This window comes from Vulpes vulpes, chromosome 4 (assembly GCF_048418805.1).
Source record: "Vulpes vulpes isolate BD-2025 chromosome 4, VulVul3, whole genome shotgun sequence".
In the NCBI taxonomy this organism is placed as follows: Eukaryota; Metazoa; Chordata; class Mammalia; order Carnivora; family Canidae; genus Vulpes; species Vulpes vulpes.
This window is the reverse complement of record NC_132783.1, coordinates 23,137,878-23,160,405: the sequence shown is the minus strand read 5'-3', so window position 1 is coordinate 23,160,405 and position 22,528 is coordinate 23,137,878. Positions and strand designations below refer to the sequence as shown.

Here is a 22,528-nt window from a genome sequence, read left to right as displayed (position 1 = left end):
TCTAACTAAAGAATATGACAGACCTGAACTTTTATATTCTAGAACTAAAAGTCTTACTGTTTGACATTTTTATGTTCATTTATACATTTTATATAAATATAGACATTTCTAGAAATATAAATATTTTCACATTTCCCCCTATACATATGCTTACATATTTATATTTCATTTCTAAGGTATTTATATTTTTTGACCTACCTCATACTTTAGAGATAGTGATGGTTAACTCATTAAACACCCAAACCAAGTAAATGGGACAACAGCACAATTGTTAGACTCTATAGTGGTGCAGGCCATTTATGTGACCTTAACATGGATCTCTTAACATGGATCCCACAGCATCATGGTAAACAAGACAAATACTTTGGATAGAACAAATGCCTTTGTGATGTTCTTACAAATTTATATTCCCATTAATGGTGATATACCAAGAATAGAGTATATTTTTAATTTCTTTTAGGACCACAGCTATGTTTTCCTTCTCACAGCAAATGGTAAGATATCATCACTATTGGGAATTGAAGTCCACAAAAGAGAAAAAATAGTTCTTCAATGACCAAATGTGATTTTCAGAAGTCATGTTTAGTGAGTAACATGATTAATCTTGCATTTAAAAAGGAGTCAGAAATGATAAAAGGAAGAACATCTTCCTTCTTTTGAACTACATTTCACTCCACAAATACTAATACACAAAGAGTAGAGAGTCATGTGAAAAACCTATAAAGGATAATTCAATACAGGAACTTGCATAGAATTATTTTCCATGAACTAATCAGAACCTGCATTAATGTAAATGAAATCTACTTTAGCTTCCAGGAATGCCATTGATTCTTTAAGGGACCTAAAAGAATAAAGAATGAATGTATAAGAATAGTAATATGATGGTAATGTGTAATAATTATACATCTACCTAATTGCAGAATATAGTGCAAAGTGTAATCAGTACTGTTGTTGTGCCCAAGATAGGGAATCCGAGAAACCACCGAGGAGCTGACAACGATGCAAGCACACGAGGGTTTATTAGCAAGCTCGAGCTTGGGTCCAAGTATACCCGACACAGCGGAACAAGGACTTGGACCCCGAAGTGGGTTACAGCTGGGTTTTTATGGGCTGGTCTAGGGGATTTTCAGAAGGGATGGAGGAATTTCTCAAGTTCTGTTTACATTCTGATATGGGGCTTTCAAGGGCATTGAGCTCTGTTCTTATTCTAATAGGGGCTTCCTGCCCTTGGCTTGGGGTCTGTTCTTGTTCTAATATGGGACTTTCTACCATGGGCGTGGGCTCTGTTGTCTTTCTGATATGGGATTACCTGCCGAGGACACTGAGGACATTCTGCAGTTTTCCCATAAAGTTCAGCTCTTATTCACAGGGGCCTAAAATGGCTGTACTTGTGCTAACGCTAAACTTGAGGTGGAAAGGCTTTGATTTTTCTTGGCCTCCACACTGTGAAGAGCAATTTAGTAATCATTAATAATTCTCAGGTGTTTCCCTCATAGTCCAGTGATACAAAGCAATTGTTGTACATTTTCTGCCGATATCAGCCATCACTTTAAAATTGGTTTTGTTTATCTTTACTGAGTACAAAAATTGGCTGTTTTTTAATTTCGAATACATTTTAAATATGAAAATATTTTGATACTATATTACATATGTTGTACTTAAATTACATGCTGTAGCCTTCCACAACTCACCCTGATACTTTTGGTTTTCTTACATGCAAACTGAAACGTCCTTTGAAAAAAATCCTCATTAGCTGATAGGTCTCCTTTTGTTGACATATCCTAGAGATATGATAATTCCAGAAAGAGGATAAGGAGACAAGAATTTTAATCACTAAATCACAAAATCTTTTGTAAAATTGAATAACCTCCAGATGCTATCCTTTTTAGCCTTGTAAACTAATGGAAACATATTTCAAACTGTAGATTTTTCTTCCCTTTAATGAGGTCACTTGTACCTTTTAGTGGTCTACAAATAGCAAGCTAAATAAAAGAATGTCTTCTTTTTTTATACTCTGATAGCACTAAAAATGAACAAAAGCATCTCTGCTAAGCTTGTCTACTGTTATCTCCAGCCTCGTAGGCATATTTCATTTAAATTATTCCTTGTCTTTCATGAACATACACATTTGGTCTTGGCATGTAGCTGGGCCAGTGGCCATTTTTAACGTTGCAGCATAATAGACCCATGGGAGGAGAAAATAGTGTTCTATTTGTTAGTACTTCTCAAAGTACTTTGGATTGCATACAAAATTACCTGGGGATCTTGGTAAAATATAGCTTCTGACTCAGGAGGGCTGGGGTAAAGCCTGATGATTCACATTTCTAATAAATCTCAGGTGACCCAGTGCCGCTGGTCCACTAACCCTCACTTTGTTTGCTAGGTATGATCAAAGTGATGTATTTTCATCTTTTCTCTTGAATTGAGTGCAAGCTTGGGGGAAGGGACCTAACCTATCTTTATCTATTCTTCAGCAGGGCCAAGCACAGCACTCGGCATCTGGTGTGCGCTCAATAAACATATGTTGCATACCAGACGATAACCAAGAGTAAAGACTCCCTGTTCTCTGGTGCCCTAAATTTTGTTTTCTCTCAGAATGTATAACAACAAGAGACCCTTTTCTCACCTAGTAACGTGATCTGGTTACAAGTCAGAGTAGTAAATTGAAATTATAAGGTTGCACTCACTAGAAGTCACAGAACCAGGATGACAATTTTACAACTTCTTTTATCACCTCTTCCCAGCTTTCCTTTGTCTAGCTAGAACATATTCTAGGAGTGGTGCCCTCTTCAACTCCTCGTGGTCCAAAGTGCTGAAGTATTAAGCCTCTTAGAGGGAAAGTAAGGGAGGAGCACAGGAGGCTGAGGGTAACACCTTGAAAGTTCTTTTTAATTTGAGAATATCAACAGAGGGTCACCCGGACTTACACATGCATTGCTTTGACCTTCTTCTAAGATGTAAAATTGTTTGTTCTTGAGGTTATTTATCCACAGTTGTTGTTGTTGTTTTTTTTTTGTTTGTTTTGTTTTGTTTGTTTTTTTTAGTTAGAATTGCTCCTAAGCATTTTTGGAAACTGAAGAGGTCACTGGTGTGTGGCTGTTGCATTTTGCCCTAGATCATTAGGCATCCACCTTCAATAGTGTACAGTGAAGCCATCCTGTGGGGTGCTTGGGCAGCTTGCCTTCTTCGTGTGATGGACGTGTAGACAGTCTTATACCCACTCTGTGCTTAGAAAATCAGTGTTAACAAAAAGACATTAAAGGCATTCAAATTGGCAAAGAAGAAGTCAAACCCTCCCTCTTCGCCGATGACAAGATACTCTACATAGAAAACCCAAAAGCTTACACCCCAAGATTGCTAGAACTCATAGAGCAATTTGGTAGCGTGGCAGGATACAAAATCAATGCCCAGAAATCAATGGCATTTCTATACACTAACAATGTGACTGAAGAAAGAGAAATTAAGGAGTCCATCCCATTTACAATTGCACCCAAAAGCATAAGATGTCTAGGAATAAACCTAACCAAAGAGGTAAAGGATCTATACCCTAAAAACTATAGAACACTTCTGAAAGAAATTGAGGAAGACACAAAGAGATGGAAAAATATTCCATGCTCATGGATTGGCAGAATTAATATTGTCAAAATGTCAATGTTACCCAGGGCAATTTACACGTTTAATGTATTCCCTATCAAAATACCATGGACTTTCTTCAGAGAGTTAGAACAAATTATTTTAAGATTTGTGTGGAATCAGAAAAGATCCCGAAGAGCCAGGGGAAGTTTAAAAAAGGAAACCATAGCTGGGGCCATCACAATGCCAGATTTCAGGTTGTACTACAAAGCTGTGGTCATCAAGACAGTGTGGTACTGGCACAAAAACAGACACATAGATCAATGGAACAGAATAGAGAACCCAGAAGTAGACCCTCAACTTTATGGTCAACTAATATTCGATAAAGGAGGAAAGACTATCCACTGGAAGAAAGACAGTCTCTTCAATAAATGGTGCTAGGAAAATTGGACATCCACATGCAGAAGAATGAAACTAGACCACTCTCTTTCACCACACACAAAGATAAACTCAAAATTGATGAAAGATCTAAATGTGAGACAAGACTCCATCAAAATCCTAGAGGGGAACACAGGCAACACCCTTTTTGAACTCGGCCACAGTAACTTCTTGCAAGATACATCCACAAAGACAAAAGAAACAAAAGCAAAAATGAACTATTGGGACTTCATCAAGATAAGAAGCTTTTGCACAGCAAAGGATACAGTTAACAAAACTCGAAGACAACCTACAGAATGGGAGAAAATATTTGCAAATGACGTATCAGATAAAGGGCTAGTTTCCAAGATCTATAAAGAACTTATTACACTCAACACCAAAGAAACAAACAATCCAATCATGAAATGGGCAAAAGACATGAAGAGGAATCTCACAGAGGAAGACATAGACATGGCCAACATGCACATGAGAAAGTGCTCTGCATCACTTGCCATTAGGGAAATACAAATCAAAACCACAATGAGATACCACCTCACACCAGTGAGAGAGGGGAAAATTAATAAGGCAGGAAACCACAAATATTGGAGAGGATGCGGAGAAAAGGGAACCCTCTTACACTGTTGGTGGGAATGTGAACTGGCGCAGCCACTCTGGAAAACTGTGTGGAGGTTCCTCAAAGAATTAAAAATAGATCTGCCCTACGACCCAGCAATTGCACTGTGGGGATTTACCCCAAAGATTCAGATGCAATGAAACGCCGGGACACCTGCACCCCAATGTTTATAGCAGCAATGTCCACAATACCAAACTATGGAAGGAGCCTTGGTGTCCATCGAAAGATGAATGGATAAAGGAGATGTGGTTTATGTATAAAATGGAATATTACTCAGCCATTAGAAACGACAAATACCCACCATTTGCTTCGATGTGGATGGAACTGGAGGGTATTATGCTGAGTGAAGTGAGTCAATCGTAGAAGGACAAACAGTGTATGTTCTCATTCATTTTGGAAAAATAAATAATAGTGAAAGGGAATAAAGGGGAAAGGAGAAGAAATGTGTGGGAAATATCAGAAAGGGAGACAGAACATAAAGACTCCTAACTCTGGGAAACGAACTAGGTGTGGTGGAAGGGGAGGAGGGCGGGGGGTGGGGGTGACTGGGTGATGGGCACTGAGGGGGGCACTTGACGGGATGAGCACTGGGTATTATTCTGTATGTTGGTAAATTGAACACCAATAAAAAATAAATTTATTAAATAAAAAAATTAAAAAAGTAAATTCTAGAATCTCCAAAATTATACCAACAATTATTTACATATTCAGAAAAATGAAACCGAAGAAAATATTTCGTTACGTGCTCAGTATCAATATAAAATTCCTCAGAAAGAGAAACAATTTTTATTTGTAGTAAGCTGAGCATGTGGCTCTACCAGTATAATGCCCGAGTTCTGCCTCTAAATTCCTGGTGGAAGTAGTGAAAAGATGGTGATTTAAACACACCTGTGTGTATACACAGGTACAAAAGATTGAAGGGTGTACGGAAAATATTTTAGGGCTACTTGGCCTATTAGGTATGTTTCAAACTGATCAAAATCTGATAACACTGTCATAGGCAGCATTCTAAGATGGCAGAAAAATCCTCTAAGGAGCACATTTTATTTATTTTTTATTTTTTTAAAGGAATCTTTTCAATTTATTATTATTTTTTTATGATAGTCATACAGAGAGAGAGAGAGAGGGACAAGGCAGAGATACAGGCAGAGGGAGAAGCAGGCTCCATGCACCGGGAGCCCGATGTGGGATTCGATCCCGGGTCTCCAGGATCACGCCCTGGGCCAAAGGCAGGCGCCAAACCGCTGCGCCACCCAGGGATCCCCCAAGGAGCACATTTTAGATACTCTCCTCATTTTGAGTGTGGCCAGAGCCTGTGAATATGATAGGATTCACTTCCCGGATTAAATTCATCAAAGGTAAAAAAAAAAAAAAAATTTAGCTAAGGGTAAATTAACTGACTAGGTCTAACCCAGTTAGATGAATCCTTAAAAGGGATCTCCATGAAGTCAGACTCGCAGTATGAGAAAGTCTATGGAAGAGCCATCTGGCAAAGGCACAAGACTCCCCTCTGGCCAAGGAGCAAAACAACAGTAACCCCAGTCCAAGGTTATTAATTCTGCCAACAGCCAAGGGGCTTGGAAGAGAACCCTGGGTCTTCTGGGTTGATGGATGCAAATGGATGAGATTGCACTTGCAGAGACACCTGTATTTCAACTGCGTGAGACTCTTGAGTAGAGCATCCAGCTGTGTCACAGCAACCCCTGATGTACCAGATGGCGATAATAAATGCGTGTTATCTTCAGCCATCAATTTGCGGTAATTTGTCATGCAATCATAGACAGTAAGACACTAAGGCATTTCTCATATAATCAAGTAGGATAGCATGTCTGGTGCGTAGTTTTTGAGACTTGATTTTTACAAATAATGTTTCTAGCTGCTTCAAGGACTACAGTGTTTTTGCAATTGACACGGATTGTGCGCTCTCTTTCAAACTTCTCATCCTAACATAACATAGTGAATTCGTGGGTCAGAATTCCCTGACAACTTCTTCCGCGTGTCTGGGCCTGATTGGGGGGGAACTTATTCCCGAGGAACTTATTCCCGCGCGCAGAGGCAGCCCCTGCGGCTCCCCGCTGACAGCACAGGACAGGAGCTGCGGCTCACCCCTTTAACCCCAACCCAATTCCCTTGTTTTTGAAGAATTTATTTATTCATGATAGATACACAGAGAAAGAGAGCGAGGCAGAGACCCAGGCGGATGCAGAAGCAGGCTCCATGCAGGGAGCCCCACGCGGGACTCCACCCCAGGGCTCCAGGGTCAGGCCCAGGCTGAAGGCGCCTCAACCGCTGGGCCACCCCGGCCGCACCCAATTTCTTAAAAGCTGCGCCCGGATCCAGTCACCAGGCCCTCTCAAGCTGCAGCTGGGCAGCCACGCAGGCGGGTTCTTCACTGACTCCGGAAGCATCTAAGCAGAAGTTTGGGGAGGTGGCGGGGGTCCCTGGGGCCACGTTAAGAGGCAACCCGCGGGGTTCACATCACTTTGAAAATGGCTTTGAAAAAAAAAAAAAAGAAACAATCGCTTTGGCACTGACGAGCTGGGATCCTGGGCCGCTCAGTCCGCAGGCCTCGGGAGCGGGCGTCAAAGCAGGTTTTGCAGTCCTCTCGCCTCAGCTGCTGCCCGGGACCACAATTACAGGGGCCTGCCAGGACCCTTTGGAGCCCGACAACCCGGAAGTGCCTGACCACGCCTACCCACTGCGCCTGCGCGAGGCGCCCCCCCTCCGGCGAGCAGGGAGACTGGCGCTGGGCGGGCTGAGAGGCTCGTCGCGCCTGCGCGGAAGGCCCCGGGGAGCAGCGTCGTTACTTTCCAAACGAGTGGCGGGAACCGTTGGAGCCCGTGTGGTCGCCGCCTGCCGGGTAGCAGCGCGCTCCCTCGTCCCTAGGCCTGGTCATGGCGCTGCAGCTGTCCCGCGAGCAAGGCATCGCCCTGCGCGGGAGCGCGGACATCGTGGCCGAGTTCTTCTGCAAGTCCCGCTCCCGCAGGCCAGAGGGCGGGGAGAGCTGAGGCCCGGCGGCCCTGGAGGCCCTGGGCCACGGAGGCGGGGGCGGGGGCGGGGGTGGGGGCGGCTCTGCTCCAGCGCCCGCCTGGCTGGAGAATCTAATCTAGGCGCCTTGCTCCTGGGGCAGCGGGAAGCCCAGGTGCTGCCCAGGCCTGCCTCGCGCCGGCCCCTCCCCAGCAGCCTTGCTTTAAACTGCGGATCCCACAGGCTTCCCAGCCCGGCCGGCCGACACCGCCCCGAGAGGGTGGAGCCCCAGTACATTTTGCACAGCCCATCCACCAAGCTTTGATTCCGGCACTGAGGGCGATGGACTGGATTTAGGAAACTCTGTCCTGGACCAGGCCATGTTTGCACCCTCTGATAGACTCTGGCAGGAGAAGAGGAGGGAAAAGTGAGGGAGAGGCTTGCTCTGGAGAATTGGACCGGTTAATCAGTCAATTGCTAATCCAGACGCAAAAGCCTATTTGGACACCCTGTGATCACATAACCTGAATTGGGGCTTGCATTACCGTGAGCCTGTAGTTCTACTTTGACGCTAGGTTAATGCAGTTTGGCATTTTTATTTCCGCATAAAAGCACGTATCGTGTTCTTTTGATTTAGAAGCAACATTTTTAAGGATTTTCAGTGGCACTTTTCACCTACTCTGCTTTCAGCGAGACACCCACAAACGCACATTAGGCTTTTTCAGTTTGATGCCATGAATGAAACCGCAGCCACATCTAAATAGGTTTTATTTTCCAGAGTTACAAAGTGGAAATAACTTTAACATTCCTTTTGTTTTCAGCATTTGGCGTCAACAGCATTTTATATCAGCGTGGCATATATCCACCTGAAACCTCTACCAGAGTGCAGAAATACGCATTCACCTTGCTTATAACAACAGATCCTGAGCTCATAAAGTAACTCAGTAATGTAGTGGAACAAGTGAAAGGTATTTAATTGTTGAAAACCAATTTGAGTTTCGCAGGCCTTCTTGGACCCGTACTTTCTGGCATCTTGGTGTTCATTTTTCAGCTCTATACAAAGAGGTGTAAAACACTGCAATCTCAAATAAAGCGATTCTCCATCGGAAGGAAGCAAATAATAAAGTGAAAGAAACTCCACTCTTCCCTACCACATTTTGAGTGGGTTAAATACGTTGATGTTAGGAATCTGATCTGGCTTCACAAAACAATCTCTATCAACTCTTTTTGAAGTGATTTTTGCAGTTCGTGTAGCCAGGTGGAACAAGTTGGAATTTTACATAACTATGATGATGTTTATTGTTGGAGAGAAATCCACTATATATTTTTACATGACATATTTTCTATAGCTGCCTGGAGTTTAAAACCGTCATTATTTTAAGATAAAAGAAAATGAAATTGGATCCAGCCTGGGAACTAAACTTAAAAAAATACTACTAATAGAGTACCCAATAAAGTTTTTTAATGTCTTACTTTCTTCATTTGTCTTTGTTAAAATCCTGCCTGTAAGTTAGCCGTTTCTATCTGAACACTCCTTGTTTTTCCGTAGCTCAAGAAATTCCTGAATACTTGTTCTCCATCTATTCTGTCTCTTTTTCCCCCATGTTTTTCTCTACTTAGGATTCTCACTTCTAATTTTTCTGTGTTATAGGATGTTTCTCCCTGGCTCCTCATTTGACCTTCCAAAGCTAGTTCCAAAAAAAACCCAAAAAAACATTATAGTATTTTTTTTTTATTCCTAAGTCATATATATATATATATATTGTTTCAAGAGGCTTTATTTTTAAAATTCTATTAATTATATTTTTATCATCTTCAGGGCTAAATCACCCAGGGCGATACTCAGATTACTTAGCCTGCAACATAGAAGTAACTAAGAATCTATGTCACCTTAATTTGATGAAGAAGCAAACCCTGCCTAAGTTACTGGCTTTTAGGTTGTCTCCTTTAAGACTACACTGATGACATTTCACCTCGGTTGTATGTACACCTTCCTATTTAATTTGTCCCTTTTATTTTAGTTAGAATGGGGGAATTGCTCTTCTTAGAGGCAAATTGTTCAATCTCTTTGAATCCCCATCCCTCTAGCCTTCTTAAGGACTCTACCCTAGTTCTTCTCTGGTATTTCTGACTTCTTTCTTTTGAGATATTTTCATTGGTTTCATTTGTCTTCAGTTTTAAAAGAAAAAGATTTCCACCCACCCCAGATCTTTAAGTGACTACCCAATCTCTTCCTTTTCAGACCAAAATTGAGAAAAGGTTGTTTTTTGTCGAGGGGTCGGCAAGCCTGAGGGCACATATCCAACAAGTGGCCTATTTTTGTACTACCTGCAAACTGAGTGTTTTCAGATTTTGAAAGGCTAGTTTTTAAAAGACTACGCAAGAGACCTAGGGGGCCCACAAGTCCTAAATATTACAAGATTGTTTTTGTCTCTTGAAAGAAAACAACTGTGTATTCTTGAGTATATTATCCCCAGTTCCAAGATTAATTCAGGGCTCATTATGAGGTCCCCTTATTATAATCTCTAAGATGACTTCTGACACATACATAACTTTACTAACAATCTTTGTGTAGTTGACTCACAAACATACATCCAACCCAAGTCTTCTCTTTGCTCATATAGTAAGTGGCTCCCTTGATATCCACATGTGGCTATCCTAGTGATACTTGAAAACTAAATTTAAGGGGGTCCTGGCTGGCTCAGTCAGTAGAGCATGCAACTCTTGATCTTGGGTTGTAAGTTCCAGCCCCACATTGGGTGTGGAGATTACTTAGAAATAAAACCTTAGGGCAGCCCGGGTGGCTCAGCAGTTTAGCACTGCCTTCAGCCCAGGGCATGATCCTGGAGACCTGGGATCGAGTCCCACATCAGGCTCCCTGCATGGAGCCTGCTTCTCCCTTTGCCTGTGTCTCTGCCTCTCTCTCTATGCCTCTCTCTCTCTCTGTCATGAATAAATAAATAAAATCTTTAAAAAAGAAGAAAAATAGAACCTTATAAAATTGTAAGCATCATGTCTCATTCCCATTCTCTTTCTCTCAATGAATGGATCAACCTTCCAACCAGTGGTATAAACCAGAAAGTTGGGAACTATCCCTGAGTATTTCCTCTTCCTTAGTCTCATAAGTATCCAATAAATCTTAACAATTTTAACCACGAAATCTCTTCACTCTACCTATACTGATCCATCTCTCCCAATTTATCCTTCTATAAGCCTTCAGTACCTCTTGCTTGAATTACTAATCAATTAGCATCCCTAGATCCTCTCTTTACTTCCACTCTACTTTCCACACATCACAGCCAAAAGGATAGTTCTGAAATATAAGTTTAATCACATCACACCCTGCTTCAGACACAGTAATGACTTCCCTGGTACTTGAAGTATAAGTTCTTTAGTTTAGCCCATGTGACCTTGTGTGGTCTGACCCCTATGTATCTTGCACAAACCGACCTTGTTCATTCTCCCTTTCTTAACTGTATCTGTATTACCCTTTCAATCCTCTGGTCAGATACTTTTTGCTTTCCAGTATTTTAGACCTGTACCCTTTTCTGTAACCTTTTGCATATTTAATTGTATTTACTTGTAGAACTGAAGTCCAGTGAGAATTCCCTGAGTCAAATTTTCCTATATTCTCTCATTGGATCACATACTGCACCTTCTTGGCACTTATTACAATTAAAAATTTACATTCATTGCTGCAGTGATTAGATTAATGCTCATCTTCTGCAATTTACCTTGGATTACAGTATACTGCATGTTCACTACTCTGTGCTTAGCATTCAGTACTAACTACATCTGCTATGGATACTGAGAATTGGAAAACGGGAGCTAGGTTATCGTGAGGCAAGTTTTCTGTACAGGTTGGAGGAGTTCCAAAATACCAGTGGTAGGATTTGCTAAGGGTAGAAAGTGAGACCTGGGAAGAGTTACTTTGTAATGCAGTGAACCAAAACAGATGCCTTGTTCTGTATTGCAGATTGGTTATACAAGTGTTCAGTTCAGAAGCTGGTGGTATTCATCTCAAATAATGAAAGCAGTGAAGTCCTTGAAAGGTGGCAGGTTGACATTGAGTGCGACAAGACTGCAAAAGATGACAGGTAAGTATGAATTAAACTGCTTCCATTTTCATGATTTTTTTCCCAAAACTTGTTTTCTTGACTAAATGAGTTCTAACCAAATTGAACTAGTTTCGTATAAGGTAGTTTGTTTGTAATTATGTTAGATCTCCTGTGGAGAAGAATAAGACTCACAAACTGTGCTCACAAAAGAGTCATGCCTATTATGGACTTGTATAGTGTACTTTTAACATAACTGCCCTTAGTCTAAAATCCATGAATTTCAACCGTTAGTATTTATGGTGCTATATGTATGCTATGTATTAGGTGTATTAGGATGTATTAGGTGGCCCATTTAATGGATTGTGTCAAGGTACTTTTAACCATGAAGTATTATCCTAGACGTTCTCCTAGCTTGATATGCAGCTCTACTGTATTTCATTTAATGCTATGAACTTCCTAAGACACTCTGAACTGAAGTTCTTAGATCCTCTGGATGGGAAATGCCCCCTCATTATATGCTAATTCTTAGCATTGTCCAAGGCATGCTTACCTGTAAACTCAGAACTCTCTCTCATAATGAAATGTACTTTGTTCCTGAAGCCTTTGGTCTATTTTAGAAAATGTTTATTTTATTATTTTAAATAATTTATTTTTATTGGTGTTCAATTTACCAACATACAGAATAACACCCAGTGCTCATACCGTCAAGTGCCCCCCTCAGTGCCCACCATCCAGTCACGCCCACCCCGCCCTCCTCCCATTCCACCGCCCCTAGTTCGTTTCCCAGAGTTAGGAGTAAGTAAGTTCTGTCTCCCTTTCTGATATTTCCCACACATTTATTGACCCTTCCCTTATATTCCCTTTCACTCTTATCTATATTCCCCAAATGAATGAGAACATATAATGTTTGTCCTTCTCCGATTGACTTACCTTCACTCAGCATAATACCCTCCACTTCAATCCACGTTGAAGCAAATGGTGGGTGTTTGTCATTTCTATTGGCGGAGTAATATTCCATTGTATACATAAACCACATCTTTATCCATTCATCTTTCGATGGACACCAAGGCTCCTTCCACAGTTTAGCTATTGTGGATATCGCTGCTAGAAACATTGGGGTGCAGGTGTCCCGGCATTTCATTGCATCTGAATTTATGGGGTAAATCCCAGCAGTGCAATTGCTGGGTCATAGGGCAGCTCTATATTTAACTCTTTGAGGAACCTCCACACACTTTTCCAGAGTGGATGCACCAGTTCACATTCCCACCAACAGTGTAAGAGGGTTCCCTTTTCTCCACATCCTCTCCAATATTTGTGGTTTCCTGCCTTGTTAAATTTCCCCATTCTCACTGGTGTGAGGTGGTATCTCATGGTGGTTTTGATTTGTACTTCCCTGATGGCAAGTGATGCGGAGCATTTTCTCATGTTCATGTTGGCCATGTCCATGTCTTCCTCTGTGAGATTTCTGTTCATGTCTTTTGCCCATTTCATGATTGGATTGTTTGTTTCTTTGGTGTTGAGTTTAAGAAGTTCTTTGCAGATCTTGGATGCTAGCCCTTTATCTGATACGTCATTTGCAAATATTTTCTCCCATCTGTAGCTTGTCTTTTAGTTTTGTTGACTGTATCCTTTGCTGTGCAAAAGCTTCTTATCTTGATGAAGTCCCAATAGTTCATTTTTGCTTTTGTTTCTTTTGCCTTCCTGGATGTATCTTGCAAGGTGTTACTGTGGCCGAGTTCAAAAGGGTGTTGCCTGTGTTCTCCTCTAGGATTTTGATGGAGTCTTGTCTCACATTTAGATCTTTCATCCATTTTGAGTTTATCTTTGTGTGTGGTGCAAGAGAGTGGTCTAGTTTCATTCTTCTGCATGTGGATGTCCAATTTTCCCAACACCATTTACTGAAGAGACTGGCTTTCTTCCAATGGATAGTCTTTCCTCCTTTATTGAATATTAGTTGACCAAAAAGTTCAGGGTCCACTTCTGGGTTCTCTATTCTGTTCCATTGATCTATGTGTCTGTTTTTGTGCCGGTATCACACTGTCCTGATGACCACAGCTTTGTAGTACAAACTGAAATCTGGCATTGTGATGCCCCCCGCTATGGTTTTCTTTTTTAAAATTCCCCTGGCTATATGAGGTCTTTTCTGATTCCACACAAATCTTAATATAATTTATTCTAACTCTCTGAAGAATGTCCATGGTATTTTGATAGGGATTGCATTAAACGTGTAAATTGCCCTGGGTACCATTGACATTTTCACAATATTAATTCTGCCAATCCATGAGCATGGACTATTTTTCCATCCCTTTGTGTCTTCCTCAATTTCTTTCAGAAGTGTTCTATAGTTGTTAGGGTATAGATCTTTTGCCTCTTTGGTTAGGTTTCTTCCTAGGTATCTTATGCTTTTGGGTGCAATTGTAAATGGGTTTGACTCCTTAATTTCTCTTTATTCAGTCTCATTGTTAGTGTATAGAAATGCCACTGAATTCTGGGCATTGATTTTGTATCCTGCCACACTGCCAAATTGCTGTATGCGTTCTAGCAATCTTTGGGTGGAGGCTTTTGGTGTTTCTACGTAGAGTATCATGTCATCGGCAAAGAGGGAGAGTTTCACTTCTTCTTTGCCAATTTGAATGTCTTTAATGCCTTTTTGTTGTCTGACTGCTGAGGCTAGGACTTCCAGTACTATGTTGAATAGCAGTGGTGAGAGTGGACATCCCTGTCTTGTTCCTGATCTTAGGCGAAAGGCTCCCGGTGCTTCCCCATTGAGAATTATATTTGCTGTGGGCTTTTCGTAGATGGCTTTTAAGATGTTGAGGACTGTTTCCTCTATTCCTACACTCTGAAGAGTTTTGATCAGGAATAGACGCTGTATTTTGTCAAATGCTTTCTCTGCATCTAATGAGAGGATCATACGGTTCTTGGTTTTTCTCTTGCTGATATGATGAATCACATTGATTGTTTTATGAGTGTTGAATCAGCCTTCTGTCCCGGGGAAAAATCCTACTTGGTCATGGCGAATAATTTTCTTAATGTGTTGTTGGATCCTATTGGCTAGTATCTTGTTGAGAATTTTTGCTTCCATGTTCATCACGGATATTGGTCTGGAACTCTCCTTTTTGGTGGGATCTTTGTCTGCTTTTGGAATTAAGGTGATGCTGGCCACATAGAACGAATTTGGAAGTACTCCATCTCTTTCTATCAAACAGCTTTAGTAGAATAGGTATGGTTTCTTCTTTAAACGTTTGATAGAATTCCCCTGGGAAGCCATCTGGCCCTGGACTTTTGTGTCTTTGGAGGTTTTTGATGACTGCTTCAATTTCCTCCCTGGTTATTGGCCTGTTTAGGTTTTCTATTTCTTCTTGTTTCGGTTTTGGTAGTTTGTGGCTTTCAGGAATGCGTCCATTTGTTCCAGTTTGCCTAATTTATTGGCGTATAGCTGTTCATAATATGTTTTTAAAATCGTTTCTAATTCCTTGGTGTTGGTAGTGATCTCTCCTTTCTCATTCATGATTTTATTAATTTGAGTCTTCTCTCTCTTCTTTTTAATAGGTCTGGCTAATAGTTTATCTATCTTAATTAATTCTTTCATAGAACCAACTCCTGGTTTTGTTGATCTGTTCCACAGTTCTTTTGTTCTCAATTTCATTGAGTTCTGCTCGAATCTTTATTAACTCTCTTCTGCTGGGTGTAGGATCTATTCGCTGTTTTTTCTCTAGCTCCTTTATGTGTAAGGTTAGCTTTTGTATTTGAATTCCTTCCAGTTTTTGAATGGATGCTTGTATTGTGATGTATTTCCCCCTCAGGACTGCTTTTGCTGCATCCCAAAGATTTTGAACGATTGTATCTTTATTCTCATTAGGTTCCATGAATCTTTTTAATTCTTCCTTAATTTCCTGGTTGACCTTTTCATCTTTTAGCAGGATAGTCCTTAACCTCCACGTGTTTGAGGTCCTTCCAAACTTCTTGTTGTGATTTAGTTCTAATTTCAAGGCATTATGGTCTGAGAATATACAGGGGATGATCCCAATCTTTTGGTATCGGTTCAGACCCGATTTGTGACCCAGTATGTGGTCTATTCTGGAGAAAGTTCCATGTGCACTTGAGAAGAATGTGTATTCAGTTGAGTTTGGATGTAAAGTTCTGTAGATATCTGTGAAATCCATCTGGTCCAGTGTATCATTTAAAGCTCTTGGTTCTTTGGAGATGTTGTGCTTAGATGACCTATCCAGTGGAGAAAGCCTTAAATCGAAGTCACCAAGTATATTATTATCTAAATATGTCTTAATTTATGTTATTAATTGATTGATAGTTTTGTCAGCTCCCACATTCGGGGCATATATATTGAGGATTGTTAAGTCCTCTTCTTGGATAGATCCTTTAAGTATGATATAGTGTCCCTCTTCAACTCTCACTACCGTCTTTGGGAAAAACTTTAGTTTTTCTGATATAAGGATGGCTACCCCTGCTTTCTTTTGAGGACCCTTTGAGTAGTATATGGTTCTCCAACCTTTTATTTTCAGGTTGTAGGTGTCTTTCTGTCTGAGTCTCTTGTAGACAGCAAATAGATGGGTCCTGCTTTTTTATCCAGTCTGAAACCCTGTGCCTTTTGATGGGGTCATTAAGCCCATTCACGTTCAGAGTTACTATTGAAAGATAGGAGTTTAGTGTCATCATGATATCTATTCAGTCCTTGTTTTGTGGATTGTTCCACTGAACTTCTCCTTAAAGGGGAATTTTAAGAGTCCCCCTTAAAATTTCTTGCAGAGCTGGTTTGGAAGTCACATATTCTCTCAGCGCCTGCCTGTCTTGGAAGCTCTTTATCTCTCCTTCTATTCTGAATGAGATCCTTGCCGGATAAAGTATTCTTGGTTGCATGTTCTTCTCATTTAGGACCCTGAATATATCCTGCCAGCCGTTTCTGGCCTTCCAGGTGTCTGTAGAGAGGTCTGCTGTAACCCTAATACTCTTCCCCATAATAGTCAGGGATTTCTTGTCTCTTGATGCTTTAAGGATCTTCTCTTTATCTTTGGAATTTGCAAGCTTAACTATTAAGTGTCGAGGTGTTGAACTGTTTTTATTGATTTTAGGGGGAGATCTCTCTATCTCTCTATCTCCTGGATTTGAATGCCTGTTTCCCTTCCCAGATTAGGAAAGTTTTCAGCTATGATTGGTTAAAATACGTATTCTGACCCTCTGTCCCTTTCGGCGCCCTCGGGAACCCCAATTATACGTAGGTTTTTCTTCCTCAGGCTGTCGTTTATTTCCGTTTATCTATCTTCATGGTCTTTTAATTGTTTGTCTCTTTTTTCCTCTGTTTCCCTCTTTGTTGTCTTCTATGTCACCCACTCATTCTTCCAGCTCATGAACCCTCGTTGTGAGGACTTCTAGTTTGGATTGCATCTCATTCAATTGATTTTTAATTTCTCCCTGATTAGTTCTAAATTCTGCAGTCATGAAGTCTCTTGAGTCATTTATGCTTTTTTCTAGAGCCACCAGTAGCTGTATAATAGTGCTTCTGAATTGGCTTTCTGACATTGAATTCTAATCCAGATTTTGTAACTCTTTGGGAGAGAGGACTGTTTCTGATTCTTTCTTTTGAGGTGAGGTTTTCCTTCTAGTCATTTTGCTCAGTGCAGAGTGGCCAAAAACAAGGTGAATTGGGAAAAGGAGAAATTGAGAAGAGAGAAAGGAGGAAAGAAAAGAGAAAAAGAAAAACGAAAAAAGGAAGAAAAAAAGAGGAAAAAGAGAAAGAAAAAGAAGGGAAAAAAAGGCCAAGGGAAACAAATAAAATTCAAAAAGCAAAAAAAAACAAAAAACAAAAAACAAAAAACAAAAACAAAAACAAAAAAAAACAAAAAACAAAAAACAAAAACAAACAAACAAACAAAAAACACAGGGGAGTATCTTCTGATTCTGTATACTTTAAGTCCCTTGACTTCCCCTGGAAGTTGTCCATCTAGTTGGTCTCTAGGGGACGGGCTTGTTGTGCTGATTTTCAGGTGTTAGCGCTTGGGGGAGGTGCTCTACCCCCTGCCTGGTGCAGGGCTCAGAGGGGCTCGTTTACCCCTTGAGGCCACAGAAGAAACACCTGCAGTGGCAGCGGCCTGCTCTGGAGCTCTGGAGTCAGCTCCTGCAGTTACTACGGAGCTCTCCATCTGCTGGGGCCTGGATGCTCCGGGGTCGGGGCCGCTGATCTGCTCAGCTTGGGGCAAGAGCGTCCTTCCCATCCTGGACCCGCCTGGCCTCTGCCTGTCCCGGGAGGAGGCCGGATCCTGGGCTGTGTCCCTGGCGCCCTGTGCTCCTGGGCCTGTGCTGTTGGATTTGTGCTCCCACCACACAGCCGCCTCTCTGCAGAACTGTGGCCCTAGACCCTGTGAGCTGCTCCCGGGTCCAGCCGTGTCTGCGCTGCAGCCCTTTAGGGAGCTCAGCACACTCTCCCCGGGGCGCAGTTGCTCTGTTAGTGTCCCATGGAGCCTGCGGGCATCCCCGCCTTTCTGGGGTCCTGCTCCAACTCCCTGCGAGGCCTTTCTGCCCAGGAAGATTGGTGAAGCTCCTGCTTCTCTGGGCCTGGGCTCTCCTGTCCTGGGGACACTCGCCCTGGCCTTCGCCTGGCTCCTTGCATGGCCCCTCCCCCTTGGATGCCTTTTGTTTCTTTATTTCTTTTTTCGCAGTCTTCCTACCTTGATAGAAGTGCGAACTCTTCTCACTGTAGCATTCCAGCTGTTCTCTCTTTAAATCTCAGGCCGAATTCATAGATTTTCAGGATGATTTCAAGATTATCTAGGTAATTGGTGGGGACAGGTGATTTGGGGACCCTACTCTTCCGCCATCTTGCCCCTCCCCTGGAAAATGTTTAATAATAAAAACAACTTGATATAACATCTTCTTTGAAGCACTACAGAATTAGACATTTATGTATTCCTAAAAATGCCAAAATGATTATGCCAATTAAAGATCTTAGATACTAATTGTTATCTTTATTTTACAATATGCTGAATGTTTCCTGACTTGAAGCACTTGGCAGGTTTTCTGGTCATCTGTTATTTAATGACCTGATACTAAGATCAGCCTTAATCACTGGAATAATAAGTGAAATTATAATTGTTTTTTAAAAACTCCTTTTGAATGCATTCCTTAATTTGAGTTTTGAAGCATTTAATCAAACAAATAATCTTACCAGTGTTTTAAATAACTTGTTAAAACTTAAAATGAATCAACTCATTTGGTTTCTTCAGTAGCACACCCAGAGGAAAGTCTCAGAAGGCCATCCAGGATGAGATCCTCTCCGTAATCCGACAGATCACAGCTACCGTGACGTTTCTGCCGCTGTTGGAAGTCTCTTGTAAGTATTATATGACTTCATGATGGTTCAGATTTGTTGTGGAAAGATTAAGCTATTACTTTAAGAATTAACAGTTTTGTTGAGTTTTTTCTTAATTATCCATGTCATGGTATATAAGTGAGAAAAACGTCATGAATCTAAAGCGATGCTGGTTGTGTTTTATTTACAAGTGCCGAATAGGGAAAGAATGAAAGTTTTCATTCAGTACTCCTGAATATTTTGACGTAATTTCTTCCATTACTTTTATTTTATACACATTTCCTTGTATATAATTAAGACTTAGACAGGTATAACTGTGTCTTTCTTTTCTGGCTTAGTTACTCCTTCATTCATCAGATATACCCTAAATGCCTACTGTATGCCTTCCATGGTTCTGGGCATTGGGATACAGCGGTCACAAAACCAAGATGTTCTTTTTCTCTGGCTTAGATTCATGCTGTCTCGTGATCAATTATATACTTTCTGCAAATATCTTTAATGGCTTTTCTCTTTGAAGAAAAAAAAACAATCGAGTTTTTCATTAAGTAAAAAGGAGTACAGTATTTTCTGTACTAAAATTTCCATTGAAGAAAAGCAATTAGCTAATATAACTGATTAGAGATCAAGCCAAACTAGCTTTTCTGACATGATAGGTGGCTCACATGTGAGGGAGAGAGGAAGGATAGTTGTACCTTTCAAAAACTAATTGTACTTTAATGATCTTATCCCCAATTTAGGTTCATTTGACCTACTTATTTATACAAAGATTTGGTTGTACTTGAATAATGGGAAGAGTCGGGACCACAGTTTATTACCAATTCTGAGGAAGTCTGTCTTCATTCATTTACTACTACTATCCACAAAGTAAATAGCATGGTGGCCTATAAAATTCCGACCAGTGACTGAGGATGAGATTAGGACAGTGATGTACTTGTAGTTCTCAGATGCGGTTTTCCTGAAACCAAGTCAACTATAGTTGATAAATTTTGTATCACTGGTTAATTTTTAGACTGGGGAAACTTAACATTATACATCTATTGAACTGTGCATAATTGTCCCATTTTTTGTTACCTGTATGACTTGATACAGGGTTGGCATAAATTATTGCACATTGTTCAAAAGGGAACTAGCAGATCACATCAGCATTGTTGTCAATTCCTTGAAAGTGGTAACTGTAGATGGATAACTTTTGCCATAAAACTAAATGCCTTCTTAAATCAGACCTTTTGGTCAAGGACTTTGCCTCTGGATTATAGGTAGGGAGATATTAAATGTAAAATACAGCAACAGAAGTATGAATATTGAGAGTCTTTGTTTAGATTCTGAAATTATCTAATGACAACCTGCAAGTAATGAAACATTGCTCATAATAGGTCTCTGCCATTTATTTCATTTGTATATTTTCCATATTGAAAACACTTCCAATTATTTGATTTTGATTTGTTGTAGAACTCGAACCTACAAAGCTATGTGTATTGCCACTGTTTAAATTCCTGTGATACAGAACTCTTAATTTTTTTGTTTTATAAAATCAAGCTTTAAATGATGATGAAATAAAGTTAAATATGTATGTTTAAAATTTGTCTTAAATATGTTTATATTGGTGTGGTATTAACACATATAATAGAATGGATTCAGTATAGCAAATAATATCTTGTGCCTACTGAGGCCTAAGGATACCAACTTGAATAAATCTGGAGGTACTTTCAATTTAACGAACAAGCTTTGATTATATCCCTTTAATCTTATAACCTTAGACTTAAAATAAGCATCATTCTCTGTATAAAATAATACATGTCATTTGGAATTAATTCATTTTAGCATATAGTGGACTGGAGAACTTTTCTATCCTCTTAGCTTTATTGCCAGCCTAGTTTTCCTTATTTTTTAAGGGTCAGTTTAAGGCAAACTTCTGACATCTTTTCTAATCTCTATTCTAAATGTTACCTTGTTTTGTAATTAAGTGCTTAGTATCAGACACCGTTCTAAGCTTTTTATATGAATTAACTCATTAACCTTCACTATAAAGTAAAAACACATAGCCTGTATCACTCATTCAGAAATGACAAAGTGAGCACCTGTTAAAGTTCCAAGTATTAGGATGAATGAAACAAAGTCTTGGTCTTTCTGAAGCTTGAGATATGGAGAGGAAAATAGATGGCAAGCTTCCAGGCAGTTACTACACAGGTTTATCTCATTATGTATTTGTTTTTTCACCTGAGTAATCTAATCTCTTTGATCCAGTTGCCTGCTTGTTAAGAATAAAAGGCAATTCTCTCATTGCAAGACAAATAAGTGCCAGTATTTGATGACAGGTATAGTGAATGCTATTGTGAAAGCCCATTGCCTGGAGAATTGTTGAAGCTATCTAATTGAGGTCCACCCACATATGTCCTTTTCCTGAATAAGAAAAGCAGTTCTGCAGAAAGGAAAATGATGTTGAATTAAGGTGTGGTCAAGAGTCTGGTTTTCCAAACATGAGGTATGTTACAAAGTGGACACTAGTAAGATTAAAGCATTTAAATTCTGTGCTGTTTGTAACCTCTAAACATGAAACATTAGGTTGAGACGGAAAGCAGAACTGGAAGTTCAGTAAAAATATGAAGAGTTAAAAAATCTGGTCCTACTTTTGGGACAAAAGTTTGAAATTCTTTTTAGAAAGCAGTAACTGCTTTAGGAAACACTAAATGCCTCTGCTAAATAACCAGAAATAATGTGGTCATTCCCTGAAAAATATTCACCAGTAGCAACTTTCTTAATAGATCACGGATAATACTTAAATTTCTGTCAGTTGTTTTTATTCGCCAAATTAAAAAGTCCTAATATTACCACTTATACTTCGTGGCTTATACCACTACTGACTCCTACTAGTACATATATTAGAGTTGAGTGGGAGCCAAGCTACAAGGTTTATTGGCAAAGCTCAACCGGAAAAGCTTTAGCCTATGGCTCCATCTAAACTTGTCCTGCCCTCTTTTCCTATACCTTGAAGTCCACCTTAAGAGGAAGATATTTAAATCAACAGATGTAAGAATTGCAAATGACCTATGAACAGTGGGTATTATATGTAAGTGATGAATCACTAAATTATACTCCTGAAACCAATATTACACTATATGTTAATTAAAATTTAAATAAATGTTTGGAAGAAAAAAAAAAAGCCCTACATGACTTCCACACCATGTTATACAGTGAACCCAAGATTCTAAGAGAGCCTAATGGGCCTGCCCTGGACTCTTGACTCAGTTTTGCTTACCATAGGTAGAGGAATGGAAACATGTTCCGACTGGGCCTATCCGGGTCTGAAATAGAGCCCCAGAAGGGACTGAACCACACGTCTCCAGGAATCTTCTCCCAGTGTCATCAATTGGAGAGAGGAGTCAAGCTTCCATGGGAATTCACACAGAGGTGTGTAATAGTCTCATGTATTAATTGGCTTTTGCACAAACAACCATAGAATAACAATTTTTTCCCGTGTAGTCTGTGGGTTATCTGGAGTGCTTGTCTTCTTCTTTGCCCCTGCAAATCTGCAGGGCACGTGTCTCCTTCTATTAT

General features: G+C 40.3%; 1 protein-coding gene across 1 annotated transcript in view; it reads left to right on the top strand.

Moving 5' to 3' along the window:
- Positions 1 to 8,164: 8,164 nt before the first annotated feature.
- Positions 8,165 to 22,528, top strand: part of LOC140598720 (rho GTPase-activating protein 20-like) — a 55,896-nt gene continuing 41,532 nt past the window's right edge. The window contains exons 1-4 of the mRNA XM_072757246.1: positions 8,165 to 8,559; positions 11,568 to 11,688; positions 18,888 to 18,994; positions 22,235 to 22,381. The gene's annotated coding sequence lies outside the window, so the exon portion shown is untranslated. The remainder of the gene's footprint in view (positions 8,560 to 11,567; positions 11,689 to 18,887; positions 18,995 to 22,234; positions 22,382 to 22,528) is intronic.